Source organism: Lithobates pipiens, unplaced genomic scaffold (assembly GCF_037356315.1).
Source record: "Lithobates pipiens isolate NorthernLeopardFrog02 unplaced genomic scaffold, aLitPip1_a1.2 Scaffold_27, whole genome shotgun sequence".
Classification (NCBI taxonomy): domain Eukaryota; kingdom Metazoa; phylum Chordata; class Amphibia; order Anura; family Ranidae; genus Lithobates; species Lithobates pipiens.
In genome coordinates this window covers 8,713,253-8,735,422 of record NW_027507788.1, presented here as the reverse complement: position 1 = coordinate 8,735,422, position 22,170 = coordinate 8,713,253, and the positions used below count along the sequence as shown (strand labels likewise).

The window sequence follows — 22,170 nt, the reverse complement described above, 5'->3', positions numbered from 1 at the left end:
TATTTGTTTTTGTTTTTTTTGGGGGGGGGGGGGGGGGTTTGATAACAAAATAAGTAAAAAAAAATAAAAATGTAAATAGAAATAATTAAAAAAATAAGAAAATATTTAATAGCTAAACATAAAAATACATAATCATAATAAAGAACACATACAAATGTTCAAAAAGAACAGATATTTTGAAAGCTGTATCTCTTTTTCAAACACCAGAGAAAATATAATAACCTAACATAAAACTAAGAGAACACCTCTGACTTTACCTGGTTACAAATAATCATAATACATTATTTTTTTTTTTTTTTTTGTGTGACAGAATATTATCTTTGTTATTTTTGATCGGAAATGTGCGGTACTCGGTATCCTATGTTTTTGATGTGCTCTCAGTTGCTCTGGGGTGAGTTATAATGTAACATTAACATTATTTATCTTAATTTTATATATTTACTACTTTACTAATTTTTATTTTACTACTCATTTCTATAATTCCAGCATTTTCTGCTGGCGGTGTATATAACAGTCTTGCCTAAAAGAGCTGTCATACTCTAGGAAATGGCAGATTGGGAAAGGTAATAATGCCGGGACAAGCCTGCTTGTAGGACCAAAGTGCCGATTCTGACAAATTATACTTTTTCCTTTTTGCAAATGGCGGCAAATGGCACACAAGTCGCTCCGACTTAGAAAAAGGTTCCTGTACGACTTTGGGGGCGACTTGAGGCGACTTGCATTGACTTCTATACAGAAGTCGTTTTTGCAAGTCGCCGTATTGGTCACGTCTGGGTCGCCTGAGGCAGTCGCGCTGTAAGTCGTGCTGCCTCAGTGTGAACCGGACCTAAAGGAAAATAGGCTGTTCACTTCGCAAGAGAAGTTGCACTTGACCTCATTACACATTCACCACATCCTTACAAAGAGGTCCAGGAGGAACTTTCCAGATCAATGCCTAAACCAAGTCTCTGCTATTTCCAACCTCAGAATATCTGAGATTTAAAGTGAAAACTAGAGTTTTTTTTTTTTCATTTTCATACCAGGATTTCTAATTAATATCTTCGAAAGGGCGGACCCTCACCATGCCAACATCTAAAATTGTATAGGAAGGACTGAGACAGTAAAAACTTTCTCAAAGAAAAAAGGGACTTTGTCGGCACAACATGAGGCAGAAGGGATATAAAAAATATAAATTTCTTTATTACAAAAATTACAAAAGAAGAAATACAACATACAACAGCACCATCAACTGGACAAGATCAACAGATACCCAAATATCAAACAAGGAGGCATGGATTATGTCAGTAGGTTGTAAGACAATCCATTGTAAATATATACGTGTATAAAGGAATAGAATCCATGAACTCCTCCAAGCTTGTATAGTCAACGTGTTTCACATTAAATTGCTTCCTCAGGACAAAATTGGATAGGTGCTGATTGACCCTGAACATCAGATATCGGGCTACACCATGCACGACGAAATAAAGAATAAAAACATGTTCCTACGACAAACTAGAGATCCACAGACTGTCAACGTTTACAAAGACCCAAATTGGGGCCTCCAGATCTGGTGAGTTCCGCTCGCTGCTAATTGGGGCAGAGATAGATTCTACTTAAAATACAATAGTGTATATAAATTAGAGTAGATGGGAAATAAATGACTTGAACCCATCGGTTCAGATCTAGTCATAGGTGAAAACACCTTTCAAAAAAGTCACCGAGACAAAACTGTCCCTTTTACACACCATCTGGATATAGTTTGCCAAATCCCAGAGAGAGCCTGGTCTCTATTCTGTCTATGAATCCCCCACTTGGAGGCTCATTAGTGGAGCCAACACAAGACCCCAGAGGGTGGAGGCACCTAAAAGTTCCACTAATACAGGTTTCCCTGTCAGCTGTTGGCCTAAACAGGAAAAGTCATGTTTGGCCTTTTCTTCTACTCACACTCATAGGTGCGAGTAGAGGAGAGCCAATCGGCTGCTCTCTGGGCGGGGGATGGGTTTGCCCTGATAATTAGCACATTTTTTTCCAAAATGTTCTGTCTTTTTTATTTGTACAGCAAAAAATAAAAACCCCAGTGGTGATCAAACGCCGCCAAAAGATAGTTCTATTTGTGAGAAAAAAATGATAAAAATTTGGTTGGGTACAGCGTCGCACGACCGCGGAATTGTCATTCTAAATGTGACAGCGCTGAAAGCTGAAAATTGGTCTGGGCAGGAAGGTGTATACATGCCCGGTATTGAAGGGGTTAAACAACATGCTTGGGGTATGCCTTAAACATTAAAGGTAAGACATCTGTCTGTGTGCACCCAGATTAAGTGAGAACACCACAAAAATATAAATAGAAAAATGGAGCTGAGCCCCCACCCCTCCCCCCAAACAGAGGTGGCTCTGGGCTTTGAGAGGCCTTAGGCAAAACTTAGACATGAGGCCCCTCACACGCCCATAAGGGGAAAAATACTAAAAATGAATTGGGGTATGGGTAAGGCAATCATTGGGTGTTCAGGAGTGGGGCTAACAATTTAGGTGTGCTGTTACCTGTAGTGTTCAGATCTACAGCTCACGGAACATTGGTGTCATCAGCGAGCTGTGATATAAAAACATTTGAAAAAATAGCATTAAAGGGATTGTAAACCCTTGTTTATAAAAAAATAAAAAAATAAAATAACAAACATATACTTACCTCCACTGTGCAGTTAGTTTTGAGCAGAGTGGCCCCGAACATCCTCTTCTGGGGTCCCCCAACGGCGCTCTCCTCCCCGCATTGGGAAACCACCTAGGAGAAGCGCTGTCTCTGGGGGTTACCTTGCGGGCACGCTCCCGTGTCCAGAATTTGCGTCCATAGACACAGAATGTCGGACTCAGTCCTGCCCCCGCCTCATTGGATTTGATTGACAGCAGTGGGAGCCAATGGCTGCGCTGCTATCAATCTATCCAATCAAGAGCTGAGAACCCCCCGTGCAGAGAGGTAGAGCGCATCTCCAGCGTGGGGACGAACGGGCTCAGGTGAGTAAAATGGGGGGGGGGGGGGGCTGATGAGTGACAGAATTTTTTTTCACACTAATGCATAGGATACATTAAGGTGAAAAAAACATGGGGGTTTACAACCACTTTAAATAATAGAAACAAATCTTAGAACTTGGATAACGTATAGGGGGCGCTAATTAGCAAAAAAAAATAATCATCAACGTGAATAATAAGCCTCTCATTAACAATCAATAATTTGCCACTTTTTAACAAATATCATATGTGCAACTACTCATAGTGCATTCACCATAATATGTATATAAAATAAATGTAACCACTTACAGACCGGACCATTTTGCTGGTCAAAGACCAGACCACTTTTTGCGATTCAGCATTGCATCGTTTTAACTGAAAATTGAACGGTCGTGCGACGTGGCTTCCAAATAAAATTGACGTCCTTTTTTTCCCCACAAATAGAGCTTTCTTTTGGTGGTATTTGATCACCCCTGCGTTTTTTATTTTTTGTGCTATAAACAAAAATAGAGCGACAATTTTGAAAAAAAAGCATTTTTTACTTTTTGTTATAATAAATATCCCCCAAAAATATATAAAAAAACTTTTTTTCCCTCAGTTTCGGCCGATACGTATTCTTCTACATATTTTTGATAAAAAAAATCTCAATATGCGATTATTGATTGGTTTGCGCAAAAGTTATAACGTCTACAAAATAGGGGATAGTTTTATGGCATTTTTATTAATATTTTTTTTTACTAGTAATGGTGGCGATCAGCGATTTTTATTGTGACTGCGACATTATGGCGGACACATCGGACACTTTTGACACATTTTTGGGACCATTGTCATTTATACAGCAATCACTGCTATATAAACGCAGTGATTCCTGTGTAAATGACACTGGCAGTGAAGGGGTTAACCAGTGGGTGGCAGTGTAGGGGGTTAAGTGTTCCTAGGGGCGTGTTACTAACTGTTGGGGGGCTGGGCTTTTATTTAGTGAACACTGATCTCTGCTCCAATCACATGGAGCAGAGATCAGCGTCATTAGTTGCTAGGCAGAATGGGGAGATGCTGTTTACAACGGCATCTCCCTGTTCAGCCGCCCCGTGAGACAATCGCGGGTATGCCCGCGGCGATCGAGTCTGCGGGACCCGCGAATGGACTCACGGGGGTCCCCAGCCGGCGGCGCGCTCGCGATGGCAGGGCGGCAAATTTAAAGGGACGTACAGGTACGCCCATTTGCCTGCCCGTGCCATTCTGCCGACGTACATCGGCGTGCGCCGGTCGGGAACCGGTTAAACAACAGTTCACACCCCAGTGACAGCAATTGCTGCAACAACTATAGTATAAAAGTCCTTGAAATTTAAACTATTCCAAAAAAGTTCCTCTATAACGTGATGTGATTGTCACACACAAAACGATGACAGATCTTTCATGTAGAGAGATGTTGCCACAACCTTCCACGTGATCCTTCACCACAGCCTCGATCATCCACACCAAATAAGTGATTGTAATATGATTCAGCTTACCAGATTTTATTGACCACTTTATTGAAAAAGTTAGTCATTGATCGCTTCTGCAGGGTTGTGCCTGCTCAGAATGCTTTTAACCTGTAGAAAATTTCACCCTTCCTTCTCACAGATGAGTACGGTAAGTGCGGTATATAGAAAACAGATGGAGAGCCTCCATAGCGTAATTCAATTTTATTAAAAAATTCAATATAATACACAGCCAAACGGCTCCTTACTTGGAAAAGTGCCTTTCTCCCGACACTGGGGCTGCTGGCGTTAATCTCGAGTGAGCTGCAATACCGAAGGTATCCACGCTATACACTACAGATGGCGTGCCTTCCACACCCCTGAAGACATTATACAAATGAAATGTACATCGGAGGCAGTGCAAGGTCACGCAGAACATCCGGTTGCTCTGGCTAACATGGTACAGGGCACAGTAGGGTGCATGGTACAGGGCACAGCAGGGTACAGGGCACAGCAGGACATGGGCACAGGGTACGGGGCACAGCAGGGTACGGGGCACAGCAGGGTATGGGGCATTGCAGGGCACATCGGGGTTCAGACACAGGGTATGGGGCACAGCAGTGTACGGGCAAACCAGGTTTCAGGGTATTAGTCACATCATGGTATGGGTCACAGCAGGGCACATCAGGGTACGGGCACAGTGTATGGGGCACTGGGCACAGCAGAGCACAGGGTATGGGGAAAAGCAGGGTATGGGGCACATCAGGACAAGGGCACAGGGTACGGGGCACATCAGGGCATGGGCACAGGATATGGGGAACAGCAAGGCACAAAGTATGGGGCACAGCAGGGCATATTAGGGTGCGGGCACAGCAAGGTAATGGTCACATCTGGGTAGGGGTCACAGCAGGGCACAGCAGGGTACGGGAAAAGGGTATGTGGAACAGTAGAGCACATCAGGGTACTGGGCACAGTGTATGGGACACATCAGGGTACTGGGCACAGTGTATGGGACACATCAGGGTACTGGGCACAGTGTATGGGGTACATCAGGGTACTGGGCACAGTGTATGGGGCACATCAGGGTACTGGGCACAGGGTATGGAGCACATCAGGGCACAGGATACAGGGCACATCAAGGTACTGGGCACAGCAGGGTACACTTTCCTTTCAGTTTCCTGGGAGGGGCCACCGGGGAGCAGCGCGACATGAGAGAGGTCAGTAAGGACTTAATACAGTCGCTTCCCGCGCTACTCTGCAAGTCGGCCGATACTCGATCTACCCGTCAGCTGTCTGTGATTGACGGGTAGATCGTCGCAGAGCTGGTGAATTTGCAGCATAACAGACTGGGAAACCACCACTGATAAACATTGCAATAGGCAAATTTGGCGGGGCCTTAGGCGACTGCCTAATTTTCCTAATTATAGAGCCACCTCTGCCCCCAAACAAATGATTCCTGACTCTTCAATCTATGTCAAGTAAATGGAGCAGATCAATGACTCCTCCTCTAGTTGAAGGTATCAGAGTGTCCGAAAGAGAAGTCTTTAAAAAATAGATATAAAACGTCAGTTTAAAAACAAAAACAAAATATCAGATCTAAAAAATAAAATAAAAAACTGACCCGCAAAATATGCAGTTTATTTATTTTTTACTTTTTTTTTTTTTTTTTTTTACTTAGACGCAATAGAACATGCCAATGGGAACCCAATAACGGCAGCCAATGGTGAGTATGGAATATATTACATTAAGCACAATCACTATTATGCATTGCTAAAATAGACATAACACACGGCGAGAGTTTCTGATCTGGCTGTCAAATGAACCCAACCAATGTTATCCACCAGGGATGAACACCCCCCCCTGTTCGGGTCTCAGCAGAACTCCTGAACATATTCTAACCCAAACAGTAAACCCCATTGAAGTCTATGGGAGTCCAAGAGGAAAAATCAAAAGTACCCATTTTGGAGGCTTATATACAAGTAATTGGCCATAAAAGGAGCATAGGGGACATGTATCAATAAAAAAAAATAAAAAAAATAAAACACAACAGACAGTTTTTGACAAATCCTTTATGAGAAAAAAAATAAGTGTCCCTTGATGTAATCCATCGCCAATTGAAAAATAGAAAAAAATTGAAACGCTTCCGCCTCCTGGGAGGCTACATCGCCCGATGACCCCACCCCCTTCTGACATCACATGATATCACATGATGTCAGAAGGGGGCTGAGCATAATTTTGACATAACCGGGTGGCCCCGTCCCTTGCCTATATAAGGGCTGTCAAAGCGAAGGGAACACCTACGGAGGGTAACTTCCCAGGGACCGTCAGGTGGCGTGAGTGATTACATCAAAGGACACTTTTTTCTGTCTCTGGTGGTGTTTACTTTTTGACAATTTTTTGGTGAATTTTCTGGTAGAGGCTATGGGTACAATGTACCCATACCCATGTACATGGGTGGGGGGACAGGGGGGGACGGGATCTAGGGGCTCCCTTGTTAAAGGGAGCTTAAAGATCCTGATAAACCCCCCCCCACCAGCAGACCCCGACGACCACAGCCCAGGGTTGTCAGGAAGAGGCCCTTGTCCCCATCAACATGGAGACAAGGTGCTCAAGGGTGGAGGGAGGCAGAGCCCCCCTGCCCCAAAGCACCTACCTCCCAGCTGAGGGTATGTGGCCTAGTATCGTTCAGGAGGAGGGCACTCGCTCGTTCCCTCCCCTTCCCTGACCTGCTGGGCTGCATGCTGAGATAAGGGTCTGATATGGATTTTGGCGTGGCATTTTTTTCTTTTTCTTTTTTTTTCTTTTTTTTTTGCTTCCCAGCCCCATTCCCTAATAACCAGCTAACAAAGACTTGACCAATCAGGGCACAGAATGCACTGTGCAGCGCTCAGTGCATTACAAGGTGTTCGTTGGGGCACACATCCTGTACACAGTACAAGCACATCCCCCACAGTTAGCAAGCACCCCCTAGGGACACATTTAACCCTTTGATCACCCCTGATGTTAACCCCTTCCCTGCCGGTGTCATTAGTACAGTAACAGTGCATATTTTTTTTTTTAGCACTGATTACTGCATTGATGTCAGTGGCCCCCAAAAAGTGTCACTAAGACCCCTTTCACACTGAGCTACTTTTCGAGCACTTTCATGCAAAAAAAAAAAAAAAAAAAAGCACCTGAAAAGCTCACACAAACCTATTTCCATTAAAATCAAGGAATGCTTTCACACTGGGGCAGTGCGCTGGCAGGGCAGTGAAAAAAATGCCCTTCTCCGTTGGAATGAATGAAAAGAACCTGAAAACTCTTCAAAAGCACTCAGTGTTTTACTGGCAGTTTAGAAGTGCGAAAGGGGCCTTAGGCCGCGTACACACGCGCGGACTGTTCGCCCAACCTTGTTCGGCAGACAGTTTGTCAAACAGTCCGCTCAAAATTTGCATGAGCGGACTTGCCCACACACGAGCGGACTGTTTGACGAACAAGGTTGGGCAAACAGTTCGCTCAACTTTTGAAATGAACGGACTCGCCCACGTAAGGAGGAGGCAAATCCGCCCACTTCGAGCGCGTGTACAGATAGGCAGGGCCCGCGAAGGATACGTCGCGGGCTCCGCCGCCTGGAATGGGCTTAAAGGGGAACCCCAACGCCGAAAAAAATCGGCGTGGGGGTTCCCCCCAAGTCCACACCAGACCCTTGTCCGAGCACGCTACCCGGCCGGCCAGGAAAGGGGGGCGAGCGAGCGCGCCCCCCCTCCTGAGCCGTACCAGGCCGCGTGCCCTCAACATGGGGGGGTGCCTTGGGGAAGGGGGGGCCGCGCGGCCCCCCCACCCCAAAGCACCTTGTCCCCATGTTGATGAGGACAAGGGCCTCTTCCCGACAACCCTGGCCGTTGGTTGTCGGGGTCTGCGGGCGGGGGGCTTATCGGAATCCGGGAGCCCCCTTTAAGAAGGGGGCCCCCGGATACCGGCCCCCCACCCTATGTGAATGAGTATGGGGTACAATGTACCCCTACCCATTCACCTGTGAAATAAAGTACAAATAAAAACACAACACAGGGGAAAAAAATATTTTATTGCACAGCCGGGGGTCTTCCGTCTTCGGGGGTCTTCTCGCCGGACTCCTCCGCTATGTGTGTGTAGCTCTTTTGCTAGCGGAGGAGTCCGGCTTTCTTCCTCCCCGCCGCCGGCCTCTTCTCCCGACTTCGGGGGTCTTGTCCCCCTCTTCGGTTCTTCTGCCGGGCCACCGCGCCTGGTCCGGTGGCCCGGTCTTCTGTCGCCGTCTTCCGTTCTTCTGTCGCCGCCTTCGGTTCTTCTGCCGGGCCAACGCGCCTTCTTGTAGCTCTTTTACAGGCGGTGGCCCGGTCTTCTGTCGCCGTCGCCGCCTTCCGTTCGTGTTCTTCTTCTTGTTCTTCTTGTTCTTCTCCAGGCGATGTTGACACGTCGCTCTCTCCGGCCGGAATGCCAGAGCCGCGCTGTGCGGTCACTTATATAGTGACAATGGGGCGGGGTCACATGGTATATGTCACATGGGTTGGTCACATGGGTTGATGTCACATGGGGACTATGACATCGTAAGGGGGCGGGGTCACCATGTGACCAACCCATGTGACATATACCATGTGACCCCGCCCCATTGTCACTATATAAGTGGCAACGCAGGGCGGCTCTGGCATTCCGGCCGGAGGGAGCGACGTGTCAACATCTCCTGGTGAATGGGTAGGGGTACATTGTACCCCATACTCATTCACATAGGGTGGGGGGCCGGTATCCGGGGGCCCCCTTCTTAAAGGGGGCTCCCGGATTCCGATAAGCCCCCCGCCCGCAGACCCCGACAACCAACGGCCAGGGTTGTCGGGAAGAGGCCCTTGTCCTCATCAACATGGGGACAAGGTGCTTTGGGGTGGGGGGGCCGCGCGGCCCCCCCTTCCCCAAGGCACCCCCCCATGTTGAGGGCACGCGGCCTGGTACGGCTCAGGAGGGGGGGCGCGCTCGCTCGCCCCCCTTTCCTGGCCGGCCGGGTAGCGTGCTCGGACAAGGGTCTGGTGTGGACTTGGGGGGAACCCCCACGCCGATTTTTTTCGGCGTTGGGGTTCCCCTTTAAGCCCATTCCAGGCGGCGGAGCCCGCGACGTATCCTTCGCGGGCCCCGCCTACCTGTACACGCGCTCGAAGTGGGCGGACTTTCCGAGCGGGAACAGTCCGCTCATTTCGAAAGTACAGCGGACAGGCCCACACACGGGCGGACTGTTCGCTCAAACACAGTTTCAGCGGACAGTTTTTCGGAATTTCCGAAAGACTTTGTCCGTCCAACTGTCCGCTGAAACTGTCCGCTGAAAGCCCACACACGAGCGGACTGTCCGCCCAAACACTGTTCAGCGGACAAGGTTGGGCGAACAGTCCGCGCGTGTGTACGCGGCCTTAGAAGCAGATTTCATTTTTAATTAGTTGGTTGGAAAATACAAAACAACCAAAGAAGAAATTCGGTATCTTCATAAAATTTGCATAGAAGTTGAGAAAGGTAAGAAAATAATGAAAAGATAATTCCTGATGTCACACAATGAACCAGATGTATGGGGGGGGGGGGGGGGGGGGTGGGGGAAGGGGGGGGATTGGAATTGGGGGATTATTTCAGGGAGACACCTCGCAATGAGTTTCTTTAGTAGTAGGAAGAATGAAACCAGGGGGTTGAGGACAAACGTATTCACACATTATTAGATTTTGTAACACAGATAAAATCTATGGAATGAAACAATCGGTCACCTGAAAAAAAAGGACATCTGGTAGATGTACTATAATATGTTGGTATAAGCCGGGGGGCATAACTAGAGCATTTGGCACCCGGGGTGGATCCTATATCTGGCACCCCTCCCAAACTTTAAAATGTAAAAACACCCCGCTGTACCCCCTGCATACCTCTGCACCCCCAATATATAATTGTCGCTTCTCTGTACCCCCTCTCCACAACTGCACCTCTGGACCCCTTTACAATACACAGCCCCCCCCCCCAGAGCTCTGGACCCCTGCACATTACACAAACCCTGCACATATTTATATTACACAGCCCCCTGGGCCTCTGGGTCCATTTACATTACACAGCCCCCTGCACCTCTGGACCTCATTACATTATACATCCCCCTGCACCTCTGGGACCCTTTACATTACACAACCTCTGCACCTCTGGACCCCTTTATATTACACAAACCCCTGTACCTCTGGAGCCCTTTACATTACACATCTCTGGACCCCTTACATTGCACAGGCCCCCACATCTCTGGACCCCTTTATATTACATAGCCCCCTTTACATTACACAGCCCCTTTACATTACACAGTCGCTGCACCTCTGGACCCCTTTACATTACACAACCCCCTGCACCTCTGGACCCCTTTACAGCACACAGCGCTGCATCTCTGGACCCCTTTACAGCACACAGCCCCCGGCACCTCCTGACCCCTTTACATTACACATCCCCTGCACCTCTGAACCTCTTTACATTACACAGCCCCCCCCACAGCTTTGGACCCCTTCACATTACACAGCCTCTCACAGCTCTGGACTCTGCATGTTATATAGCCTCCCACAGCTCTGGACCCCTTCACATTACACAGCCCCCCCCCCACATCTCGGGACCCCTTTACATTACACAGCCCACTTTACATTACACATCCCCTGCACTTCTGAACCCCTTTACATTACAAAGTGTAGGAACAAATTGTTACATTTGTTATTTTACTACATACAAGTGCTATTCTGGGTGATTACTAATAACTTCTCTTTTTCTTTGCCAAGAAGTCAAGACGTTTGGCAGTCAACTTGTCTGCTGGCAGATGTATTTCAACAGCAAAGTGAGTTTATGTGATTGAAAATACGACCTATATTGTGAAGGTAAAAGTTACTTTGTTATAAGATGTGATTGCAGTAGATGACATTTTGAGCAGAACCAGAGAGATGGACGAGCATTCAAATGATTCAGACTCACTCCCAACAAAGAAATCTTATGAGCCGAACACCCCCCCCCCCCCCGGTTTGTTCACAGCAGAACATGCGAACAGGCAAAAAATTGTTTGAACACGCGAACACCGTTAAAGTCTATGGGACATGAACATGAAAAATCGAAAGTTCGAATTTTAAAAGCTTATATGCAAGTTATTGTCCTAAAAAGTGTTTGGGGACCCGGGGTCCTGCCCCAGGGGACATGTATGAATGCAAAAAAAGTTTTAAAAACAACCATTTTTTTGAGAGCAGTGATTTTAACAATGCTTAAAGTGAAACAATAAAAGTTAAATATTCCTTTAAATTTCATACCTGAGGGGTGTCTATAGTATGCCTGTAGAGTGGCGCGTGTTTCCCGTGTTTACAACAGTCCCTGCACAAAATGACATTTCTAAAGGAAAAAATAGGATTTTTATATACAGCTTACCTGTAAAATCCTTTTCTTGAGAGTACATCACGGGACACAGGAGCTTCATTACATAGTGGGTTATATAGGCACCTCTGGTGATTGGACACTGGTTGACCCAATTAAAGAGAATTCCTCCCCTATATAACCCCTCCCATTAGGGAGGCACCTCAGTTTTGTAGCAAAGCAATAAGAAACCACGTAAAACCCAAGAGAGGCGGGAGCCCTGTGTCCCGTGATGTACTCTCAAGAAAAGGATTTTACAGGTAAGCTGTATATAAAAATCCTATTTTCTTGATCATACATCACGGGACACAGGAGCTTCATTACATAGTGGGATGTCCCATAGCAATGCTCAGGTTGAGGGGAGGGAGACACAGATCATAATTGAAGACCGCCAGGGACCTGAGGACCTAAACTGCAGCCTGCAGAACACTACGCCCAAAGGCGATATCCTCTTGCCCTCTGACATCCACCTGATAGAATCTGGTGAATGTGTGGACTGATGACCAAGTCGCAGCCTTACAGATCTGAGCCAGGGAGGCCTGGTGATGCACTGCCCAAGAAGCACTTACAGCCCTAGTAGAGTGCGCTTTCACCTGAAAAGGAGGAATCTTCCCCTTTAAATCATAGGCCTGAGAAATAACCTGTCTGATCCACCTCGAGAGAGTGGACTTTGACGCTGCCTGACCCCTTTTAGGGCCCTCCGGCAGAATAAATAGACAGTCAGTTTTCCTTATCTGAGCAGTTGCCTGAAGATAAAGACTGATTGCTCTAACCACATCTAAAGTGTGTAAGGACTCTTCCTCTATGGACTGAGGGTTTGGAAAAAAGGATGGTAGGATTACATCCTGATTCAGGTGAAAACCTGAAACTACCTTAGGTAGGAAGGACCTGTTGGGACGCATGACCACTCGGTCCTTATGGATAATTAAATAGGGCTCTTTACAGGAAAGAGCTGCCAATTCTGATACCCTTCTAGCCGTGGATATGGCTACTAGGAACACCAGCTTCTTTGTCAGGAGAGTTAAGGAAGCCAGATGCAGAGGTTCAAATGGTTGGGCTTCTAAGGCCGAGAGAACCAAATTCAGATCCCATGGGCATACCGGAGGTTTGACTGGCGGTCTCATCCGCATAGCCCCCTGGATAAAAGCCCGTACTAGGGAATGTGATGCAAGCGATCTTTGAAAAAAGACCGATAGGGCCGAAATCTGCACCTTGATGGTGCTTATGGCCAAATTCATTTCAAGGCCTGATTGGAGAAAGGCCAAGATTCTGCTAATGACATACCTTCTGGGATGCCATCTCCTGGGTTCACACCAGGAAACATATGCCCTCCAGATCTTGTAATAGATACGCCTGGAGGCCGGTTTTCTGGCATTGACCAGAGTGGAGAGGACTGGCCCCGAAAGACCACGGCCTCTCAAAATGTGGGTCTCAGCAGCCAGACCGTCAAATTCAGACTGCGTAAAGCAGGGTGGTAGATTGGACCCTGTGAGAGCAGATCTGGCCGGAGAGGGAGGGTCCATGACCTGCCCACTGCCAACTTCATGATTTCTGCGAACCATGGTCGCCTGGGCCAAGCCGAGGCCACTAGAAGGACCGGCTTCGTCTCCCTCTTGACCCTTCCCAAGAACCTCGATAACAGCGGGTTCGGGGGGAAGGCATAGATCAGATTGTACTGATCCCAGGGAACTGTCAGAGCATCTGACCCCTGAGCAAGTGCATCTCTTGTCCTTGACACAAAGTTGTCCAGTTTCCTGTTGAATCTGGACGCAAACAAATCCACGTCTGGAGTGCCCCACCTGTGACATATGTCTTGAAACACCTCGGGGTGCAGAGCCCATTCTCCTGGGCACAACTGCTGGCGGCTGAGATAATCTGCCTGCCAATTCTCCACTCCTGGGATGAAGACTGCAGAGAGGCACGGAACATGCTCTTCTGCCCAGACAAGTATGCGATTCACCTCCTTTTGGGCCACCAGACTTCTGGTACCGCCCTGGTGATTGATGTAAGCCACCGCGGTGGCATTGTCGGACTGAATCCGAACTGGGAAACCTCGCAGTCTGTGAGACCACTCTCTGAGTGCCATGTAAATTGCCCGAATCTCCAAGATGTTTATGGGCAGCAGACTTTCTGTCGCAGACCATTTTCCCTGCGAGCATGTTTCCTGCAACACGGCTCCCCAGCCTGACAGGCTGGCATCCGTGGTGACAATCTTCCATAAGAGGGGAAGAAAGGTTTTGCCTTTCAGCAAATTTTTGGTCTGTAACCACCAGACAAGACTTTTGCGTGCCCGAGGGGATAAACGCATAGGAAGATCCAGGGATTGGGGCTTCCTGTTCCAAATCGCAAGGATGCATCTTTGCAGGGGCCTTGAGTGGAACTGGGCAAATGGAACGGCCTCGAAAGAGGCGACCATCTTTCCCAACAGTCTCATGCACAACCGAATGGCGGAAGATCTTCTGCCCAGAATCAGGTGCACTAGATCTCCAATGGCCAAGGCCTTTGGTTTTGGAAGGAACACCCTGCCTTGAGTGGTGTCGATAATCAGACCCAGGTAATCCAACCTGGTGGTCGGTTGTAAAGACGACTTTTCTAGGTTTATAATCCAACCTAGGCGGCCCAGATGTTCTAGCGTTTTGGTGACGCTGCGACTTAGGCACGCTGCAGTTCTCTCTACGAGAAACAAGTCGTCTAGGTAAGCCATGACGGCTATGCCCTGAACTCTTAAGATTGCTAAGAGAGGGTCTAGAATCTTCGTGAAGACTCGAGGGGCCGTGGCTAGGCCGAACGGCAGGGCCACAAATTGAAAATGGCGCTGCTCTACCGCAAACCTCAGAAACTTCTGGTGTGCGGGAAATATTGGCACATGGAGATATGCGTCTTTGATATCTATTGATGCCATGAATTCTCCTCCCTGCAGGGAGGAGACCACAGTGCGTATTGACTGCATCCGGAAGGTCTGGATGTGTAGAAACTGGTTTAAGTCTCTCAGATCCAAGATAGGTCTGACACTTCCGTTTGGTTTTGGAACGGTGAAGAGATTCGAATAGAAACCTGAACCCTGATCTTTCGGGCTCACTTCTACTATCACACCCTGGGATAGTAACTGATCTAAGGCCAGAAATAGCGGTTTCTGCTTTATCGGATCCCTGGGGATCCTTGACCTTAGAAAACGAGAAGGTGGAATCTCCTGAAACTCTAGCTTGTAGCCCAGAGATACTGAAGAGATCACCCATTTGTCCTGAATCTCTTCCCGCCAGGCGCCTGCAAACTGCAGGAGCCTTCCCCCCACTCGGCCGAGCGGGGGCGCCCCTTCACAAGGATGTCTTGGAGGTCTGCTTGGCAGGCTTCCGCCCCCAAGTCCTTTTCTGTCCCTGGGCTCGGCCCTGAGGCTTTCCAGCCGAGGAGGGCTGCGAAGGCCGTCGCCACTGTTTAGAGCTTGACGCTTCAGGAGAGAGAGTACGCCTGAAAGAAGGACGTTTACTCTTCTTGACTGGAAGGAGTGTAGATTTACCTCCCGAAATATTTTGGACGAATTTATCTAATTCTTCTCCAAACAACCGTTCCCCTTTAAATGGGAACCCAGCCAAATGCTTCTTGCATGACATCTCAGCAGCCCAATTCTTTAGCCATAGAGCCCTACGCATGTGTACCAGCATGAGGGACAAACGTGATGCTTGTTGGACAGAATCCAAAATCGCATCAATTATGAAACATAAGATGTGAGGCATCTCTGCATATTTCTCTACTTCCTCATTAGGAAGGAGTTCAAACATCTGTTTAACCTGTTCCTTAAGGAACTGACACAACCCCACGGCTGCGACTGTAGGTTGCACCACAGCGCCGGCCATGGAAAAGGAGGCTTTTAACAAGGTTTCCAGCTTTTTGTCAGCTGGATCCTTAAATACCTGCGCATTATCCAAAGGACAAGTTAGGTTTTTATTCACACAAGAGATAGCCGCATCCACAGATGGGGCCCCCCACTTCTTGGTGAAACTTTCCTCCACGGGATAATACATAGAAAACCTCTTGGGAGGAGTAAACAGTTTATCGGGATGTCCCCAGTCCTTATACATCAAGTCAGCCATTAAAGGATGAATTGGGAAGGAACAAGCAGTCTGTGGGGCCCTTCTGACTCCCAGGGAAGAGACAGAGGATGTAGCGACTTCAGCAGCTGGCATTCTGAACGTGGTACGCACCAATTCAGTGTAATACTGCACCTGCTTTCTGAGTGCCTGGGAGGAGGGGACTGACTCCTCATCCTCTGACTGATCCGACTGCTCATGATCCCTTTCCAAAGATAGGGATCTCTCCTCATTTTCAGAGCAACTGTCTGAGAGAGGAATCTCAGCAGAGGGAGGGGATCTACCCCTTTTCTTGCTATCTTTTAGGGAAGCAGAAATAAAATTCATTATCCTCCCTTCAAAACTCTCCAATGAAGCCCTAAGGGAGTCCTCCGTGACATAGACCGGGGCTGCGACATTAGGAGAGGCTGCAAAGCCTGAAAGGGGCACTGACTCGTCTTGAGATGCAGGCTCCACTCTTGCAGAGGGGGATGGTAATCTGCATGCACCTTTAGAACCCCTAGACCTAGGCGGTGACCTGCCAGTGCCTTTGTTACCTGCCCCTGAAACCCTCTTACGAGGAGACATAGTACTGAGCTACAAAGCAGAGTTACTAGTGTAAAATGCAATCACTTTGTTGTGCTTAAAGTCTCACAATAAATCAATATAAGCTTAACTGCACAATATGATGCTGAGTAGGTGTCTTAAGGTTCGCCTGGATCCAATCCCACGGATGCTTACAGCCCACAGCTCCTGTGTCTCACCTTACAGTCCCCTGACGCTCTGGGCTTTTAAAAACGGCCGTTTTGGCGCCTGCATAGCAGCCTGGAGCACTTGATTGTGCACAGCTGGCAACCACACCCCCCCCCTCTCCCTATTAGGCCGGGAGCGCGCCCGGCGCGCGTGCACGAGGACCGCGGGATCCGGAGGGGGGAAGGGGAACCCAAAAGGAGTGACCTGGGACCCCCTGATCTGCGTGGGACCCCTTTTTTATTTGTATTGTGGCAGGGACTGCAAGGAAACGTGATAGCTGGGAGGACCAGGCATTTCACTGAGCGTGTTTGTTTGAAAGGCATGTAAGTATGCATCAGGCTTGCTCTTACTCCCTCAAGTGGTGGAAACCAGGTAAGACATACAACTACTCAAAATGAAGAAATCCATTCATATATTAAATATATAGGATGACTTCCCATACCTGTTCCCCGCCGCAGGAATTGCTGATTTCAGACCAATTCCAGCCTTCACCCATCACGGCGGGTATTGTTAGCCAACCTTCAGGCGTATCTGGGAATCTTACGAAAAGATTCTCCTACCTGGGCCTTGTAGAAAACTCTGCCAGAACTTACGGGCGCCCTGAGTAAACAGTACCCCAAGTCTGGTTGTCCCAGAGTCCAGTCTTCCAATGGAGAGGACTTACAGGCAAAACCTCGTGTCTTCGGCAGACGAGGCCCGGGTACCATACCATCTTGGGAGTCAATTATCGGCCCGAGGTATGGATCCGGTTTGTTGTAGCCCTTCGGCCCTCGCCGGGACCCGCATAGAGCTAAGTTTTACGTGACCATCGACCAGACACTGGCGAAAAAACTGAGGTGCCTCCCTAATGGGAGGGGTTATATAGGGGAGGAATTCTCTTTAATTGGGTCAACCAGTGTCCAATCACCAGAGGTGCCTATATAACCCACTATGTAATGAAGCTCCTGTGTCCCGTGATGTATGATCAAGAAAGGTAATTTAAAACTGATCAAAGCTGTAATGAATTGTCGCTCCCGGAAATACACATAAAAGTCATTGAAAAAAACTACATGGGATTCCCCCACAGTCCATTATCAGGCCATTTGGGTCTGGTATGAATATTAAGGGGAACCCCAAACCAAAATTAAAAAAAAAAATTGAGTGGGCCCCCCCCCCCCCAAATTCCATACCAGACCCTTAAGGTCTGGTATGGATATTAAGGGGAACCCCACTCCAAAATTACAAAAAAATGGTGTGGGGTCCCCCTCAAAATCCATACCAGACCTGAAGGGTCTGGTATGGATTTTAAGGGGAACCCTGTGTCAAAATTAAAAAAAAATGGCATGGGGGTCCCCCCAAAAATCCATACCAGACCCTTATCTGAGCATGCAACCTGGCAGGCTGCAGGAAAAGAGGGGGGTGAGAGAGCACCCCCCTGAACCGTACCAGTACCAGTCCACATGCCCTCATCATGGGGAGGCTGCTTTGGGGTAGCCCACCTTGCCCGGTGGTTGTGGGGGTCTGAGGAGCTTTTCAGAATCTGGAAGCCCCCTTTAACAAGAATCCCCAGATCCTGCCCCCCCATGTGAAATGGTAACTGGGTACAAATGTACATTTCACAAAAAAGTGTCAAAATGTTAAAAATGACATGACACGGCTTGGGGACAAGTCCTTTATTAAAAAATAAAAAAATAAAACTGTCCCACGTAGTCTTTTTCTTCTATTGCTCTGCCGAACCGGCCTGCCTACATGGCAATCACCCACCGTAATGATGGTCCTCTTAGGTGACAGCTCTTTCATAACTGAGGACGGGGCCACACGGTAAGGTTGCCGGGTGACCCCGCCCCCCTCTGAGGCACGGGGACATCCCTATGATGCTACGGGGAAGCCATAGGGATGTCCCTGTGTGTCAGAGGGGGGTGGGGAAACCCGGGGATGTCACCATGTGGCCCTGCCCTCAGTTATAAAAGAACTGTCACCTGCGAGGAAACGTCATGCGGCGAGAGCCTCCCATGGAGGCGGGTCGGTGCGTTTTTTTTTTTTTTTTGGTCCGTCGGCGGAGCAAGAGAAGAAGAAGAATTTGTGGGACAGTTTTATTTTTTTATTTTTTTTAATAAAAGGACTTGTCCCCAAGCCGTGTCATGTCATTTTTACCATTTTGACACTTTTTTGGTGAAATGGTAGGGGTACATTTGCACCCCGTTACCATTTTACACAGGGGGGAATGCCGGGATCTGTGGATCCCCTTGTTAAAGGGGGCTTCTAGAGTCTGATAATCCCCCCGCCCTAAGACCCCCACAACCACTGGGCAAGGGTTTTAGGGATGAGGCCCTTGTCCCCATCAACATGAGGACAAGGTGTTTTGGGTTTTCATGCGGCCTGCCAGGTTGCATGCTCGGATAAGGGTCTGGTATGAATTTTTGGGGGGACCTCCACGCCATTTTTTAAAAAAAATTGGCGCGGGGTTCCTTTTAAAATCCATACCAGTCCTGGAGGGCCTGGTATGGAATTTGGGGGGACCCCCACGCAATTTTTTTTAAATTTTGGTTCGGGGTTCCCCTAAATATCCATACCAGACCCAAAGGGCCTGGTAATGGACTGTGGGGGAATCCCATGCTGTTTTTTTCAATAACTTTTATCTGTATTGCCGGGACCCAACAATTCATTATAGCCGCAAGCAGTTTTAAATGACTTTTCTTCCTTTAGAAATGTCATTTTGTGCAGGGACTGTTCTAAACATGGGAAACATGTGCTACTTTACAGGCATACTATAGACACCCCCCAGGTATGAAATTTAAAGAAATATTTCACTTTTATTGTTTCACTTTAAGCATTATAAAAATCACTGCTCCCAAAAAAACTGATGTTTTTTAAACCTTTTTTTGCATTGATACATGTCCCCTGGGGCAGGACCCGGGTCCCCAAACACTTTTTATGACAATAGCATGCATATTAACCTTTAAAATTAGAACTTTTCATTTCTCCCATAGACTTTTAAAGGGTGCTCTGTGGCTTTCGAATTTGTCCCAAATTGTTCGCTATTCGGCGAACAGCCAATCTTCGAGTCGGACTCAAGTTCGACCCGAACATTAAGCTCATCCCTAGTGAACACAATACACAATACCGTGCAGCCATAGTGGAGTTGCTACTACACTTCTGGCAGTGTCAGTACACAATACTGTGTAGTCATAGTGCAGTTGTTACTACACTTCTGATAGTGTACACAGTACACAATACAGCACAGCCATAGTGGAGTTGCTACTACACTTCTGGTAGTGTACTCAGTACACAGTACTGTGCAACCATAGCGCATTTGCTACTACACTTCTGGTGGTTTACACATTACACAATACAGTACAGCCATAGTGCAGTAGCTACTACTTTTCTGGTGGTGTACACAGTACACAATACAGTGCAGCCATAGTGCAGTTGCTACTACTTTTCTGGTGCTCTACACAATACATACATTTTGGGAATCTCCCACATGCCTTTTCACAAACTCAAAATGTGCCATTTTGTTTTTTGCTGAAAGTAATATCTTTCTTCTGGCCACTCTGCCATAAAGCCCAACTCTATGGAGCGTACGGCTTATTGTCGTCCTTTGTACAGATACTCCAGTCTCTGCTGTGGAACTCTGCAGCTCCTCCAGGGTTACCTTAGGTCTCTGTGCTGAATGCCCTCCTTGTCCGGTCCGTGAGTTTTGGTGTGCGGCCGTCTCTTGGCAGGTTTGCTGTTGTACCATGTTCTTTCCATTTGGTTACAATAGATTTGATGGGGCTCCTAGGGATCATCAAAGATTTTGAATATTTTTTTATAACCTATCCCTGACTTGTACTTCTCAACAACATTGTCCCTTACTTGTTTGGAGAGTTCCTTGGTCTTCATGGCAGTGTTTGGTTAGTGGTGCCTCTTGCTTAGGTGTTGCAGCCTCTGGGGCCTTTCAAAAAGGTGTGTCTATGTAATGACCGATCATGTGACATTTAGACACATAGACACAGGTGGACATCATTTCGCCAATTATGTGACTTGTGAAGGTAATTGGTTGCACTGGAGCTTTTTATGGGCTTCATAACAAAGGGGGTGAATACATACGCACGTGCCATCTCCAAAAGCAAGGCTTTTGGAGATACTTTTATAATCCTTCAGCTTTATGCAAGTCAACAATTCTTAATCGTAGGTCTTCTGAGAGCTCTTTTGTGCGAGGCGTCATTCACATCAGGTAATGCTTCTTGTGAAAAGCAAATCCAGAACTGGTGTGTGTGGTTTTTTTTATAAGGCAGGGCATCTGTAACCAACACCTACTATCTCATCTCATTGATTGGACTCCAGTTGGCTGACACCTCACTCCAATTAGCTCCAATTGGAGATCTCATTAGTCTAGGGGTTCACATACTTTTTCCACCTGCACTGTGAATGTTTACATGGTGTGTTCGATAAAAACATGGTAACATTTAATTCTTTGTGTGTTATTAGTTTAAGCAGACTGTGATTGTCTGTTGTTGTGACTTATATGAAAAGATCAGATAACATTTTATGACCAATTTGTGCAGAAATCCATATCATTCCAAAAGGAGGATGGGAGGATGATAGATAGATAGATAGATAGATAGATAGATAGATAGATAGATAGATAGATAGATAGATAGATAGATAGATAGATAGATAGATAGATAGATAGATAGAAGAAATTTATTTAGAAAGACTTGTTCTTAAGAAAAAAAAAAAAAGTCAAAAGTTATTAATCTTACATTTCTCAATTGCAGCGGGTGCACCACCGCCGGAGGAAATTCCAGCGCCAAAGTGAAGTTAAAGAAATGTTTGCTGCCGCTGCAGATTGCTTAGAAGAAAATAAAGACGGGGGGCAAGATTGTTTTTGGCTTAATTATGTGGTATTATCTCATTGTGTCTTTGAAAACATCTGAAGAACGTTGGTGGAATCTCTCAAATGTATTTCTGATCAACACAAACCACTTAATTAATGAAAATAAATGTAATGCTTAAAATATGAAAGTGTTATCATCATTGTCTATAAGTAAGCTAGAATACCGTACTTGTTTTTGATCCTTAATAATAATCAACCTTGCATATAAAGAAGCTTCCGTCGGGCAGGTAATAGTGCAGTTATTACACTAGCAGAATACCCATGCTTGGGCACTTATAAAAGATAAATTAGCAGCCAACATCAATTTGTTGATTTTAAATTAAAACATATATAGAGTTAATATTGAGCACTTATTTTTTTTTTATTTTTTTTTATTTTTTTCTGTTTCAATATGTTTATTGTGAATTTTTGAAGAAGCAGTAATAAACAAAAGAGCATAATCATCTCCTTGTGAGCCCTCGCAGGGGCCACTCATCACAAATATAAATCCAAAGGGCTAACTATCACAATATATTCCTGATAAACACAGGAAAAAAAAGGGGGAGATGAGCAAAAAATGGGATCTAGACTGATTCAGTGTCAAACAACTCATCTCTTAATCATGGTCTGCAAGTAAGCCCTGTTCCTGCCACCCCCGTCCATGGGAGGTAGCAGTTTT

General features: G+C 46.9%; 1 long non-coding RNA gene across 1 annotated transcript; it reads left to right on the top strand.

Annotated features, from left to right (window-relative positions):
* The first annotated feature begins 6,115 nt into the window (after positions 1-6,115).
* On the top strand, positions 6,116-21,599 carry LOC143933072 (uncharacterized). The gene is made up of 3 exons (XR_013262995.1): positions 6,116-6,162; positions 11,219-11,274; positions 21,394-21,599. It is a non-coding gene; the product is annotated as an uncharacterized LOC143933072 (long non-coding RNA).
* The last annotated feature ends 571 nt before the right edge of the window (positions 21,600-22,170 follow it).